Source organism: Cebus imitator, unplaced genomic scaffold (assembly GCF_001604975.1).
Source record: "Cebus imitator isolate Cc_AM_T3 unplaced genomic scaffold, Cebus_imitator-1.0 Scaffold244, whole genome shotgun sequence".
Classification (NCBI taxonomy): Eukaryota; Metazoa; Chordata; class Mammalia; order Primates; family Cebidae; genus Cebus; species Cebus imitator.
In genome coordinates this window covers 1,755,405-1,771,329 of record NW_016107559.1, presented here as the reverse complement: position 1 = coordinate 1,771,329, position 15,925 = coordinate 1,755,405, and the positions used below count along the sequence as shown (strand labels likewise).

Here is a 15,925-nt window from a genome sequence, read left to right as displayed (position 1 = left end):
GCAGGGCTTTGGGAAAGAATGTCTTGGACAAGAACTTCCACCAGATCTCATTGGTCAGAGTACTGTGCCACCTGTGAACCTCTAGTTGTAAAAGCCAGGAAGATCCATGTGTTTTTAGTTGGGACCATTGTCACTCAGAACAAAGTTGAGTTTTCTGTGACAGCAAGAAGGCCAGGCATGGTGGCTCATGCCTGTAATCCCAGCACTTTGGGAGGCCAAGGCAGGTGGATCACCTGAGGTCAGGAGTTTGAGGCCAGCCTGGCCAACATGGTGAAACCTCATCTCTATAAAAATGCAAAAAAAGGATTAGCTGGGCATGATGGTGGGTGCCTGTAATCCCATATACTCAGGAGGCTAAAGAGGGAAAATTGCTTGAACCCAGTAGGCGGAGGTTGCAGTGAGCCAAGATCATGCCATTGCACTCCAGCTTGGATAACAGAGTGAGACTCCATTGAAAGAAAGAGAAGGAAGGAAGGAGAGAGAAGGAAGGGAGGGAGGAAAGGAGTAAGGGAAGGAAAGGGAGGGAGGGAGGGAGGGAAGGAAGGAAAGGAAGGAAGGAAAATAAGAAAGAAACAAGGGCAAAAGAGAAAAAGAAGGAAATGGCAGTGAGAAAGGTCATTACCAGTGTCTGCTGCACACACCTGTGCTGCCAAAATAAATGGCTTGCGGTGCCCTGTTCGTATCTACAGACCCCGCTTTCACATTTCTGCCTATACTCTTCTGTCATCTGAAGTATTTTCCCCTCCATTCTTATATTCTTTCTATTTCTACAATTTCAAATTCCCCCCATCTCTGAGGTACCTTTTTTCCTCAGCACCTTTCCTGACATCCTTGTTATCCCATTGGACAGCGGTCTCCATCTTCCTGCATTCCCACTGCCCTTTACCATCTGAGAGCCTGAGGGCGTGGCTTACCTCCAGCCATCCCTACAGTTTGGATTTGCAACTGGCCTTGTATTCTGCAAAGCAGGGTAGAGGGCTAATTTTCCCTAGAGAAGCAACCCTCGTCCCATGTGTTTTGTCCAGGAGAGACAGTAAAGGAGCGGGGGTAGATATTTATACATTACAACTAAGACACAAAAGGAGGCATTTTTGTTTTTTATTGCTGGGGAGACTGTGCTAACTAGTTCACTTGGGACAGTCCTGATTTATACCTGCTATTCTGGAGAAATTATTAATAGTGCTTCTTTTTACCCTCAGAAGTGTCCCAGTTTAAATAATAAATTCTGGGTTTACTCTATCGATAAATGGCTTTATCTTGCACTGGAACCTCCACTCCCATTCCCTGGGGGATGGGCGGGAAGGATAAGCTTGCCAGTTAAAGGTAACTGTCTCTCTGGTTTAAAACACTTTCATCTGGGCTAACTCACAGTCAATTAGATAGTACTTGGCTTATCCTAGATCCAAACTCTGTCAGAGCTGTGTCTCCCTTCCCATCTCAGGATCTCCTTTTTTCCAAAATGTGCCTGGGAGCAAATCTCTTGGTCAAGGCACCAATGTCAGCCATTAAAACTTGTCTGCTATGCCAATAATTGGAGTTCACAGCTATATAAAGAGTTTTGGTATTACACTTTACTCCTCCTATCTATGGTTTGTTATAGGGAGTTGGGGGTGACATTTGACCTCCTTCTCTCCCCATCTTCCTTTGTTTTTGTCTTGTGAGCATCTTCTGTGTCTCCTCCTTTACCTGATAGCTTGTAGGAAACTCTCAATCCCAAGTCCACTAGACTTGAGTTTGAGTAGGTAATGGAGAAGTATGGAATGTAGAAAACCATTTTTTCCTTTCAATAAAGTTCAATTTCTTGGGTTTTTTGATTTCATAAGGAATATGTGCCTCTGGGGAAACAGGGAAAATCATGAACCACGATGTGTAGGGCGAGAAAGGGAGAAAAAACCAATTCTATATTTTCCCCCAAAGGATGACCCCTGTTATAACTACTTATATGAGTTTTATTTATATATTTATAAATATATAAGACCATGTTGGCCAGGGTGGTCTGGAACTCCTGACCTTGTGATCCACCCACCTCGACCTCCCAAAGTGCTGGGATTACAGGCATGAGCCACTGGGCCCAGTTATGAAGTCACATATTTATCAAGTGGCCTTTGATAAAAAACTTATAAATGTAGAAATAAAAACTCAATCATGTATCATCAGTGGACTTTGAAGCTGAGAATCAGACTTCATCTTTTCAAGGAATCTGGATCCCTTGGGAGCTAGGGAGATGGTTTGCCTTAGTTTATTTGTGTGACCAAGGGGAGAGACAAAAGACCTCTCTTTCCAGAAATTCCAGTTCCTAGAGTTCTGGGACTACAGGGAAGGAAAAGAAGAAGAACTAGTGGGCTATTTGCTCTTGCAGAGCTGGTCTTAGTGCTCTTCTGGGAATGTGGTCTGTGGGCAGTACAGCAAGTTCTGTCACCTGAGAACATGCAGACTCTGTGTTCCATAGGAGAATGAACAAATGATTGCATCTGTCTTGTAAACCTGTTTCCTTAAAGCCTGACATTTGGTACAGAGTAGTTGCTCATTAAATATTGAATGATCAAATGAGTGAATGAAATAATGCATTTCTGAGCAGTTCTCAAAGCTGACATCCAGTGAGTAGGGTTGGGGACAGAGGTACTTATATTCTTAGTAATATGTACTGTATTTGCCTATGTGTTACTTAGCTTAACTACAGAAACAGAGAGAGAGAAAGAGTAAGAGCATGCACGAGAGAGAATTGCACATGATACATGATTCTTATTGACTAGATAAGGAAACTGAGAATTTGAGTGACTAAGTTTCTTGTTCAAGGTCACAATGAGGCACATCTCAGGCTCATATTTAGGCTTGTCTGGCTGGAAAGCCAGCACTCCGTGTCCCTAATCTGTTGTGATAAGTGATACCTCTGTTGTGGAAGGGGAAGTCAATAGTCAGAGTAGAAAAATCAGCATGCATGAAGATGGAAGACGGGGGGTGAAGTGGGATGTAACCAGACAGCCTGTGAAAGGGCGGTCATTGCATTTTCTAATTGCTTTGAAATCTAGGCTTACAATTCTTGAGAATTGAGTTTTATTTTTTTGAGGCTATTGAACCTGCAGTTCAAGTTTGAGTCCCCTCAAGATCTGTCACTGATGTTTTGACAGATATCTGGACGTTTCTTGGCTGTCTGTTACACATCTAGAAGTGCTAGACTATTCCACGTACATTCTATTATTCTATCCTCACAAGGACCCCGTGAGATGTTTTATCTCCATTTTATAAATCCAGGAACTGAGTTTCAAACAAATAAATGATTTCACTTGAGGTCATATGCTGTAATTGGCAGTGCCAGTGTATGAATCAAGAAATGTCTGTCAATTAAATGTTCCTTTTTTATTTTTATTTTTTATTGACATATCATAGTTGTACATATTTCTGGAGCAATGTGATATTTTGTTACATGTGTACAATGTATAATAATCAAATAAAGGTAATTAGGATATCCATCACCTCAAACATTTTTCTTTTTGTTTTTGCTTTGTTTGAGAGAGGGTCTCACTCTGTCTCCCAGGCTGGAGTGCAGTGGCATGATCACTGCAGCCTCTACCTCCTGGGCTCAGGCAATTCTCTCACCTCGGCTTCCCAAGTAGCTGAGACCATAGGTGTATGACACCACATCTGGCTACTTTTTTAAAACTATTTGTTGAGACAGGGTCTGTTTATTTTGCCCAGGCTGATCTTGAACTCCTGGGCTCAAGTGATCTTCCAGCTTCTGCCTCCCAAGCACTGGGATTACAGCTGTAAGCCACAGCACCTAGTCAGCATTTATCTTTTCTTTGTGTTCAGAACATTACAATTCTTCTCTTCTAGCTATTCTGAAATATATAATAAATAACTGCTAACTGTAATTTCCTTATTCCACTATGAAATGCTAGAACTTATTCTTTCAATCTAACTGTATTTCTGTACCTATTAACCAACTTCTCTTCCCCCTCCCCATCCCTGCTTCCCTTTCCAGTCTCTGGTAATTACTGTTCTACTCTCTACCTTCGTTAGATACACTCTTGTGTTTTTTAGCTCACACATCAGTGAGAACACACAATATTTGTTTTTCTGTGCCTGGCTTATTTCACTTAACATAACTAACTCGAGTACTATCCATGTTGCTGCAAAAGACAGACTTATTTTTTTTAAGCCTGAATAATACACCATTGTGTATATGTACCAATTTTTCTTCCTTTTATTTTTTTATTTTATTTTATTTTATTTTTTTTTTTTGAGACAAAGTCTCACTCTGTTGCCCAGGCTGGAGTGCAGTGGCAAAAATCTCAGCTCACCATAACCTCCACCTCCTGGGTTCAAGCAGTTTTCCTCTCTCAGCCTCCCGAGTAGCTAGGACTACAGGCGCATGTCACCATGACTGGCTAATTTTCGTATTTTTAGTAGAGATGGGGTTTTACTGTGTTGGCCAGTCTGGTCTCAAACTCCTGGCCTCGTGATCCATCTGCCTTGGCCTCCCAAAGTGTTGGAATTACAGGCGTGAGCCACCGCGCCCAGCCACTGTATTTTCTGTATTCATTCATCTGTTGATAGATACTTGGGAGTTGATCTATATCTTAGTTATTGTGAATAGTGCTGCAGTAAACATGATGGGGGAAGTACAGATATCTCTTTCATATACTGATTCTCTTTGGAGATACATCCAGCAGTGGATGTGTTAATTGTTTTGTTTGCTAGGCAGGAGCTTTTTAGCAGATACAGTTCCTTGTCTATTTTTGTTTTTGTTGTCTGCGCTTTTGAGGCCTTATGCCAAAAAAAAATTCACCCAGACAAAGGTCCTATAGCATTTCTCCAATGTTTTCTTCTAATAGTTTCATATTTTTGGGTCTTGAATTTATGTGTAATCAATTTTGAGTTTATTTTTGCATACAGTGGAAGATAGAAATCTAGTTTTATTCTTCTGCATATGAGTATCCAGTTTTCCCAGGGTCATTTATTGAAGACACTGTCATTTCCCCAATGTATGTTCTTGGTGCCTTTGTCAAAAATTAGTTGACTGTGTGTGAATTTGTTTATTGTTTCTCTATCCTGTTTCTTCGATCTATGTGTCTGTTTTTATGACAGTACCTTACTGTTTTGGTTATGATAGCTTTATACTACAATTTGAAATCAGATAGGATGATGCCTCCAGATTTGTTCTCTTTGCTCAGGATTGGCTTAGCTATTTGAGGTCTTTCCTAGTTCAACATAAATTTTAGAAAAATTCCATTTGACCCAGCAATCCCATTACTGGGTATATACCCAAAGGATTATAAATTGTTCTGTTATAAAGATACATGCACACGAATGTTCATTGCAGCACTGTTTACAATAACAAAGACCTGGAACCAACCCAAACGCCCATCAATGATAGACTGGACAAGGAAAATGTGGCACATATACACCATGGAATACTATGCAGCCATAAAAAAACGATGAGTTCGTGTCCTTTGTAGGGACATGGATGAATCTGGAAACCATTATTCTCAGCAAACTGATATAAGAACAGAAAATCAAACACCGCATGCCCTCACGCATAGGCAGATATTGAACAATGAGAACACATGGACACAGGGAGGGGAGCATCACACACTGGGGTCTGTTGGAGGGGGCAAGGGAGGGACAGCAGGGGGATAGGGAGGTTGGGGAAGGATAACATGGGGAGAAATGCCAGATATAGGTGACGGGGGATGGAGGCAGCAAACCACATTGCCATGTGTATACCTATGCAACAGTCCTGCATGATCTGCATATGTACACCAGAACCTAAAGTACAATTAAAAAAAACAAAGAAATTTTAGAATTATTTGTTCTATTACTACAAAGAATGTCACTGGTATTTTAATAGGGATTACAATAAATAGGTAGATTGTTTTGGGTAGTATAGACATTTAACCAATATGAATTTTTTCAATTCATGAATGTAGGATATCTTTACATTATTTCCTGTCCTCTTCAATTTCTCTAATCAATGAGAGATCTTTTACTTTTTTGGTTAAGCTTATTCCTAGGGTTTTGTGTGTGTGTGTGGAGGGAGGCAGCTATTGTAAATGGCATTGCTTTCTTGATTTCTTTTTCAGATTGATTGCTGTTAGTGTATGGGAACACTACTGATTTTTGTATGTTGATTTTTGTGTCCTGTAACTTCACTAAATTCATTTATCAGTTCTAAGAGTTTTTGGTGGAGTCTAAAGGTTTTTCCAAATATAAGATTGTGTCATCTGCAAACAAGAATAATCTGACTTCCTCCTTTACAATTTGGATGCCCTTTATTTATTTCTGTTGCCAAATTACTCTGGCGAGGACTTCTAGTACTATGTTAAATAAAAGTGGTAAAAGTTAGGAATCCTTGCCACGGTCCAGATCTTAGTGGAGATGCTTTCAGTTTTTTCCCATTCAGTATGATATTAGCTATAGGCTTGTCTCATCTGGTCTTTATTGTGTTGAGGTATTTCTTTCATACCCTGTTTGTAGAGAGCTTTTATCATAAAGCAACGCTGGATTTTATTGAAATTTTTAGCATCTATTGAAATAATCATAAGCATTTTTTTTAAATCCTTGATTCTGTTGTTGTGATGAAGTGTTCTTTTTACTTCTCAGCTTGATGACATTGCAGTTTATATAAAAAAAAAAAAAAAAAGTGAGAGAGAATTAAAAAAAGAAAGTCTAGAAGCCCAACTAATTCTTTGAGAAGCAGACAAACTGTGCCAGAAGTAATCTAGCTCTGACTTCTAGAAGAAACCCATCATCATCTGTGGAATAAAAACACTAACATCCTTGTGGCTAATCAATGTTATTTTAGTTTTCAAGGCTTCTTCTCACATGTTCATTCAGCAAATATTTATTGAGTACCTGCTTTGTGCTCAAGATTCTCTAGGCCTCAAGAAAATAGCTAAGACAGGCTGGGCCCAATGACTCATGCCTGTAATTCCACCACTTTTGGAGGCCAAGATGGGCAGATCACTTGAGTCAGGAGTTCGAGACCAGCCTGGGCAACACGGCAAAACCCCGTTTCTACAGAAAGTTAGCTGGGCATGTTAATATGCACCAGTGGTTTCAACTACTTGGGAGGCTGAAGTGGAAGGATTGCTTGAGCCTGGGAAGTGGAAGTTGCAATGAGCTAAGATAGCACTACTGTACTATTGCCTGTATGACAGAGTGAGAACTTGTTTAAAAAACAAAACAAAACAAAGCAAAACAAAAACAACTCTTATTTGTTTCCTGGAGGGAGAGAAAGACGGTAACAACTTTTATTCTATTTTATTAAACAGCTATATTGAGATAAACTTCACATACTAGAAATTCCACCTTTTGAAAGTATATAATTCAGAGATTTTTAGTATATTGCAAAGTTGTGCAACTATCACCACTACCTGATTCCAGATCAATTTCAAATGGTTATTTAATTTATCAGGAATGACAAGGTCACTGAAGACAAATACATGGGGTAAGGTGAAGACATTGCTAGTTTGTCTTCAGTGATCAGAGAAGGCTTGCCAGATAGTGATATTGGAGCAGAAACCTGAATGCAGTGAGGGAGTGAGACCTGGATATCCAGGGAAAGAATGATCCTTGGAGAAAACAGTGTCAGATCCTGAGGTGAGGCAGGAGCACATCAGTGTTCAGGGAAGAGCAAAGAGATCAGTGAGAGGCTGGGTGTATAGTTCACGCCTGTAATTCCAGCACTTTGGGAAGTTGAAGTGGGTGGATTTCTTGAGTCCAGGAGTTCGAGACCAGCCTGGACAACACGGTGAAACCCTGTCTCTACCAAAAACATGAAAAATTACCCAGGCATGATGGTGCATGCCTGTGGTCCCAGCTATTCAAGAAGCTGAAATAGAAGGATCACCTGAGCCCAGGAGGCTGAGTTTGCAGTGAGCAGAGATGGTGCGCTGCACTTCAGCCTGGGAGACAGAATGAGACCCTGTCTCAAAAACAAAAACAAACAAAAACAGAGATCAGTGAGAAGAGTCAAGAGCCCAGGAGGGGTGATGATCCTATCCGAGTGTTATAAGGGATCCTATGTTGAAGCACCTGGTATAATGCCTGGTACACAGTACATGAAAGCTGTGATTATTATTGCTGTTCTCATCTAAGGGCACCAGGCACTTTGCTTCCTAAACACCAAGGCTCTATTTCACCTTTGCATCTCCCTGCAGACAAGACCAATAATATGGGCTTAATGTGAAAAGTCGTTGAACATCCATTGAGTGAAAGAAGCTTGTTTAGTCTTTAATAACCTTTGTTTGCTATAGGAATGAGCAGAAATATATATGCCCAGATGGACTGATAAACCACAAAGGCCAATTAAGTCTTCCTACCAAAGGGGCATTATTTTCTCGAAGGCTTTTAAAATTTCTATTTCCTTGAGAGTTAGGAGGTGGGATGAAGAGATTTTTTTCTTTTTTTCTTGGCCCCTTGTTGAAGGCAGCTCTGTGACGGGGTTTCTTTATAGTTGGGCAAAGGGATGTCTGGGTCAAAGCGACAGCCAACGTGTGCTGCTCTTACAACACATTACATAAATAGCTCCGCGTAATTGCTACCATCCATCAATTTGGGAAGACCCATGGTGAGAGATGCTGCCAGTTTCTTGGAATGAAGACTAAAGCTCCAAATAGCCCATACAGTCATACTTACTAATCAATGCCAGTTTTTCTAAGGGAGGGTAAAATTGGTCTAGTCACCAATTCAGCCTTGGAAAGGATTCCCTTGTGTGTCCTTCACGTGGATTTGCAAGCCTGTTTGCTCATTGCTCTCTTTACATTTTTTTCTTTGAATCTCTCTTTTTGTCATAGTATTTGTTGCTCTGCGTTTTCCTGTGTTGCAAGCTGAAGCCTTTGTTGAACTGGCTAAGGATGGTCAGCTTTCTGATGGGTTTAGGTTAATCTGACCACCGTAGGCAGCAGGACAGAACGTCTCAGCTCCACGTGCTGTTGGGAGTTCTCATTGACCAGCTTCTCTGTCTGCATGGGTTGTGTTAACCTGATTCTGTCTCAATTTCTAATTCATTCTGGATTGGAAAAAGAGTAACCATGAGTCAAAAAACAAGTGGAAAAAAGAAAAAACATGTTAGACGTGCAGTGTTCCAATGTGAAATCTCTCAATAGTCACCACATCTTGCTCTTCAACTCTGTCATTCTAAGTCAGTGGGCCATAAGCACTGTGCCACAGGCAGGGTAGTATAGATCCCATTTCTGCAGGGCTAATGGCAATGTATCTGACACGAAGAGGCAGAATAATCTTATCGAGTTGATGTTGAAGTAATGAAGTCACATTCTTGTTGATTGAAAATAAAATCAAACAGGAAATTCCCACAGCTAAGGCCCTTCTGAGCAGTGCCATATGGACAGTGGTTTGCCCTGCAGTAACTTGGAGGGACTCTGCAAACTCCTGGAACGTAGGAACCTTGTTTACTTCCCATGAGAATGGACCATAGAGTCTTTTTAGCGGAGGTAACAGCGGAGGGTGTATATGTTCAGCAGATCCATGTTACAGACACAGCCAACAACTTTCCACCCCCAGCTCATGGTCCGGTTTTCTTTCTTTGTGAGAAGTGTACCCTTGATGCGAAAAGCCCCTTTCCATCAGAATGCCCCTTGAGGCATAAGCCCCTATCAAAGGATGAGATGGGGAGACTGTGAGGTTCCTTTGGCTTCATGTTCCATTTTCTATCTGAATCCTCTAGTAATGTTTGAGTGAATGCTCCATGTTCTCCATAATGTTATAGCCTATTATACTAGTCAGAATTTTTCTTTTGTGGATAATTAATAGGAAATAAAAGAAGTCAAGCGTGATTTGGTGTTTGCAGAAATCCTTAGAAGTTCTTTAAGAGCAAAAAATAAGACTTGCTTAAAACCCTCAAGCCAGGGGACATGGTTCTTTTTCATGGACAATTGCTACTGAGAAAAATGCAATAAAACATGTCATGCTTCTGGGTCAATAGACACTAGGCATTTATATTTCCTTTTTTTGTTTTGAAGTGAACATAAACTCAAGGGTTTATTGTCTTTATCATAAAACAAAAGATGCGACTTAGAACTGGATCACTTAGCCCTTTTTCTTTAGCCCTCCCAGTTCAAAATGCTTGCATCTCTTCACAGCCAGCACTCTTAGATTTGCAGCTAATTTAAGGCACTCAAGCCTCAGCACAGTCTTCTTTCTACTTTTAGCCTTTTTTCCTGGAAATGGGCTCTGTCTGCCCGTGATAGCCACTTGGCTTCCTATTGTAGCACCTCTTTCCCTGGGCATACAGAGAATCTTTGCCCATCTCATTCTGTATCACTTTGTGAATTGGTGCTTGCCACACTTGTTACAGGAAGTCTGGTGGGTTTTAGGATTATTCACCATATTTGTGAAAGTGCTATGGGCAGAGAAGTGCATTTAAATTTTTTTTTTAAGTGCATTTAAATTTTATTGGGAAAAACAGGATCAAGAAAAGGTAGTTTTACCTTTTCTGGATGCTGGCATAATTAAAGAGATGGTCAGGTCAGCCAAGCACGGTGGCTCACGCCTGTAATCCCAGCACTTTGGGAGGCTGAGGTGGGTGGATCACAAGGTCAGGAGTTTAAGACCATCCTGGCCAACCGGGTGAAACTCCGTCTCTACTAAAAATATAAAAATTAGCCTGGCGTGGGGGAGGGTACCTGTAGTCCCAGCTACTTGGGAGACTGAGGCAGGAGAATCGCTTGAACTCAGGAGGCGGAGGTTGCAATGAGCTGAGATCACGCCACTGTACTCCAGCCTGGGCAACAGAGCGAGACTCCCTCTCAAAAAAAAGGAAAGATGGTCAGGTCAGGTCGTTCACTCTCCACTCCTGGCAGGTAGCATATAATAATGGCCATACAATAATGAGAAAGAGAGTATGTAATATTTGAATAGTACTCTATACTCTGAAACTGCATTCACTTTGATCCTCCTAATAAGCCTGTGAGGTTGGTTAGGCAGGCATTACAAAGAGAAGGAAACTGAGGATCACAGAGAAAGTGGAAAGCGACTTTTTCAAGATCTCATAGTTAAGTGGTGACCTTGAAACGGGTTTCCTTGTTCTCTGGCTGTCACCCTCTCTGCTGAAAGAGGGGTTGTGAGGAGGGGAAGAATATTTCCTCCTAATTTTAATTGTTTCAGTGGTTGACTGAACCTCAAGAGAGACTCCCTTTATTTTGGCTCCCAGGAGTCTGAGTTACTGTTTGCCCAAAACAGGCTTAAAAACCAAACAAACATAAAAACAGAGGCTGGGCACGGTGGCTCATGCCTGTAATACCAGCGCTTTGGGAGGCCAAGACAATCAGATCACTTGAGGAAGGGAGTTCAAGACCAGCCTGGCCATCATGGTGAAACCCTGTTTCTACTAAAAATACAAAAATTAGCTGGGTGTGGTGGCTCTTGCCTGTAATCCCAGCTACTTGGGAGGCTGAGGCAGGAGAATCACTTGAACCCAGGAGGTGGAGGCTGTAGTGAGCCAAGATCATACCATTGCACTCTAGCCTGGGTGAGACTCTGTCTCAGACACACACACACACACACGCGCGCGCGCGCGCGCATATACACACACACACAATTCTAGCTGGCTTTGCCAGGCCCACTGCTTTGGGGCCAGTGAAGAAGTGTGCTCACCTCCTGTGCTTGTACAGGTTTCCCTGGAGCAGGCCCTGACCACATCTCCATCACCACTTATCTCAAGCTGGTCCCATGCTACCACTTTCTATGGTGAGGACTTCTGTCCTTGGGGCTGCCCCCAATAGTGCCCAGCCTTGGAGTCCTTTTCTTTCCTGCTTTGCTAACACTGTCCTTAAAAACATCACTTTCAGCTGAGACCTAGGGCTAAAGCTGGGAGATTGAAAAAATGCAGACTACCGGGGCGTTACTCATTTCTCCGGCTCTGATCTGCTGTTGTACCAGGGGTCTAGTCAGGCCTGTGTCTGCCTCCTTGAATAGCCCAGAGAATTCATCTAAACAGCCTTCCTACAGCAGCTCCCCACTCCAGGTGGCCCGATAGGAGTTTCAGACCAGTGTTGTCTCCCGGGACATTGACACAGCAGCCAAGTTTATTGGTGCTGGGGCAGCCACAGTTGGTGTGGCTGGTTCAGGGGCTGGCATTGGAACGGTATTTGGCAGCTTGATCATTGGCTTTGCCAGGAACCACCTCTCAAGTAGCAGCTCTTCTCCTTTGCCCTGTCTGAGGCCATGGGGCTCTTCTATTTGATGGTCGCCTTCCTTATCCTCTTTGCCATGTGAGGCTCTGTGGGGTCACCTGCCTGTCCCTGCTGTGGCGACCCCATACCATTCCTAGTGCTGGGGTGGGCTAAGCTTTACCATTAAACACAATGTTTTTGTTTTTTGGTTTTTTTTAGAGAAACAAAAAAATCCACATCACTTTCTCTCTGCTGGGAAAAGTGCCTTTGGGACTTTTCACCATTGTGTCTGCCATCTAAGCCTGTGTCATCGTCATCTCTCACCTGAACCTTTCTTTCGGGGGGCACTTCACTCCCTTTTTCTCTCTACACCCCATCTTCTCAACTCTCCAGCATCTTTCTAAAGCATGGATCTGCCTAATGATCCCCACCTGGAAAAGTCAAGCTCTATGGAAGCCAGCATTTGGGACTCTCAGTGACCTGGTCCAAATCAGTGGCCAGCCTCACCCCTCTGTCTCCCACTATTGACTTGAATGAGCCTTCAACTCCAGCCATACTCTCCTGTTCACTGCCTTCATCATCTTGTTTGAACTTGTCTACCTCTAGGATTTTGCTCATACTACTGTATCTCCAAGTGGAGCAATTTAATAAATCAATTTTCAAGGATTATCACCAATGCTGTCACCTCCAAGAAAACTTCCAGTCTTAACTCCTCCAGAAAGGATCTCCCTTCACCATTAACAGTTACTGCCAAGGCCTGCCTTGTTTGCGATATTTCCTCGTCTATCTGCCTTCACTGAGCCGTGAGTGCCCTGAAGCTCGTGACAGGACCTTGGTCATCTTTGTGTCCCTGAATCTGGTATAAAATAGACACACAAAGGTTTCCTTTCGATTGATTCTGGCACCATGTCAATTATAGTTCAATGGCTCAAATATGCCTCTTCTCCAGGGCTGGATTATCAAAGAATGCAGGAATATCCATAGCAAACCAGTCAGTATCTACTTGCATGGGTAGTAAGAAGATGACAAAGCAGATAAATAGATGCTGGGCTTGGAGTTCTTGCCCTTTGTAGAACCTGGACTGTTAGGCTGGCCCAACAGCCCTGAAACACTGGTGGGAGGAAAAGTGAAAAAGTGGGCAAACCTGAAGGAGCTGGCAAAGGTAGAATTGGGCTGACACTGCCCCCCAAACACCCACTTTTTGGCACCATTATTCTTCCTAGAAGGGAAAGAGGTAGGCTTGGGCTCAAACTATTTTCAAGTCCTGTTTTGTCCCTTGAGCAGCAACCCTGGGCAAGTCTCTTGGCTCCTCTGAGTGTTGGGGTTCATTAGGGCTCCCTCACAGTTTTATTGGGAGAGTGGTCCTTAAAAACCTGGACTGGGCAGGGCTGGTGGCTCACACTTGTAATCCCAGTATTTTGGGAGGCTGAGATGGGCAGATCACCTGAGATCAGGAGCTCAAGACCAGCCTGGCTAATGTGGTGAAACCCCGTTTCTACTAAAAATATAAAAAATTAACTGGTCATCGTGGCACATGCCTGTAATCCTAGCTACTCAGGAGGCTAAGGCAAGAGAATTGAACCCAGGAGGTGAAGGTTGCAGTGAGCTGAGATTGCACCATTGCACTCCACCTTGGGCAACAAGAATGAAACTCCATCTCAAAAAAAAAAAAAAAAAGGACTGCAACTCTAAGCTGTTGAGAAACAATGAAAACATTTGAGATAGAAAATGAGTTCAGTAACTTGGTAGTAGCAAGGTCAGACAATTTCAAGGGATGTTTACCTAAGACAAGTGAAAACATATGCTCGTAAAAGACACATGAAAGAGTATTTTCAGCAGCTTTATTCATGGTAGCATGAAACTGGAAACAACCCAAATGTCTATTAGCAGGAGCATGGACAAACCAACTATTGTATATTCATACCATGGAATACTACACAGCAATGAAAAAGAAGAAACTACTGAGATAGAAAACAGCGTGGATCAAACTACAGAAATGTTGAGTGAAAGAAGCCAGACCAAAATGAAGAAAAGAATATTGCATGATTCCATTTATATAAAATTGAGGTCATACAAGTTAAGATTTTGGTGAGAGATATTAGAGCATTGGTTACTTATGGGGTGGGATTGGAATTGACCGAAAGAGGCATGAGTAAATGTTCTGGGCTGATGACAGTATTCTAATTCTTGATTGAGATATTTACTTCAAGAGTGTTTATGTTTGTGAAAACTCATCTAATTATATATTTAAGTATGTGCAGTTTAGTTGTCAATTAAAATAGCTCTTGAGAAAAGATTTATTTTATAATTTAATTTTATTTATTTATTTATTTTTGAGACGGAGCCTCTCTCTGTTGCCCAGGCTAGAGTGCAGTGGCATGATCTCGGATCACTGCAATCTTTGCCTCCTGGGTTCAAGCGATTCTCCTGCCTCAGTCTCTCAAGTAGCTGGGATTATTGGCACCCACCACTGCACCCAGCTAATTTTTTGTATTTTTAGTAGAGATGGGGTTTCACTATGTTGGCCAGGCTAATCTCAAACTCCTGACCTCAGGTGATCCACCCTCCTTGGCCTCCCAAAGTGCTGGGATTACCAGCGTGAGCCACTATGCCTGGCCTAATTTTTGTTTTTAGAGACAGGGTCTTGCTTTGTTGCCTAGGAGGGAGTGCAGTGGCACAATTTTGGCTCACTGCAGCCTCGACCTCCTGGGCTCAAGTGATCCTCTCACCTCAGCCTCCTGAGTATCTGGGACTACAGGCACACACCACCATGTCCGGCTAACAGATTCATTTTAGACCAGACTTGTAAGTAAGCTTGTGGCATTGGGAATTGGTGAACTTGACAGTCAATGCCAAGCAACAGCAAAAGCAACTTATCTGCAACCTAGGTTCCCAAGAGGAGGAGATATTTGGAATGAGCTATGTAAAAACAGAAACCCACCAGATGGAACAAGGTGTAGAATTTACTTCACGAAGGAGAAAAAGAAGATCATAGGCTGCAGGTTGGAAAGAGAAGCATCTGAACCTTGCAAATGAGTTGATGTGGCAGGAAAGAGAGTCTGTGAAGGAGCAGGGGATAATACAAAGGTAGCATGGGTGACCACCCACAGGGATGGCTTAAGTGGCCAGGGGATGGTGGTCCCTCACTTGGTGGTATAACAAGGCAGAGGGATATGCAGGCCTGGATCTCAGAAGAGAAGCCTGGAGACATAGTTTGGGGAGCGTGGCCAGCATAAAGGAGGTGGTGAAAACATTTGAGAATGGACAAGCTGACCCAGAAAATTAGAAAAACATATAATACATGTGGTATCATCTCTTGATCTTACCAGAAAGAATGAAGTAGTGATGGCTGGGTGTGGTGGCTCACCACTTCGGGAGGCCAAGGCGGGCAGATCACTGAGGTCAGGAGATCAAGACCAGCCTGAACAACATGGTGAAACCCCGTCTCCACTAAAAATACAAAAATTAGCTGAGCATGGTGGTGGGCGCTTGTAAGTCCAGCTACTAGGGAAGCTGAGGCAGGAGAGTCACTTGAACCTGGAAATTGGAGGTAGCAATGAGCCAAGATCACACCACTGCACTCCAGCCTGGGTGACAGTGAGACTCCGTCTCAAAAAAGAAAGTAGTGACTTGACCTCTCAGCTTGGCTAGACTTTGACTTGGGCTCAGTAGCTAAAGATGAACATGAAGCTGGTTTCAGGTACAGAAGAATGGAGTTAAAGATCATTCTTTCTTCCTTGACATGTCCAGGGAAAGTAAACCTGGGAGCCTCTCTCTCTCAACTATACAAT

General features: G+C 42.6%; 1 pseudogene; it reads left to right on the top strand.

The window, feature by feature from the left end:
* The first annotated feature begins 11,845 nt into the window (after positions 1-11,845).
* Positions 11,846-12,237, top strand: LOC108282589 (annotated as a pseudogene).
* Positions 12,238-15,925: the final 3,688 nt, after the last annotated feature.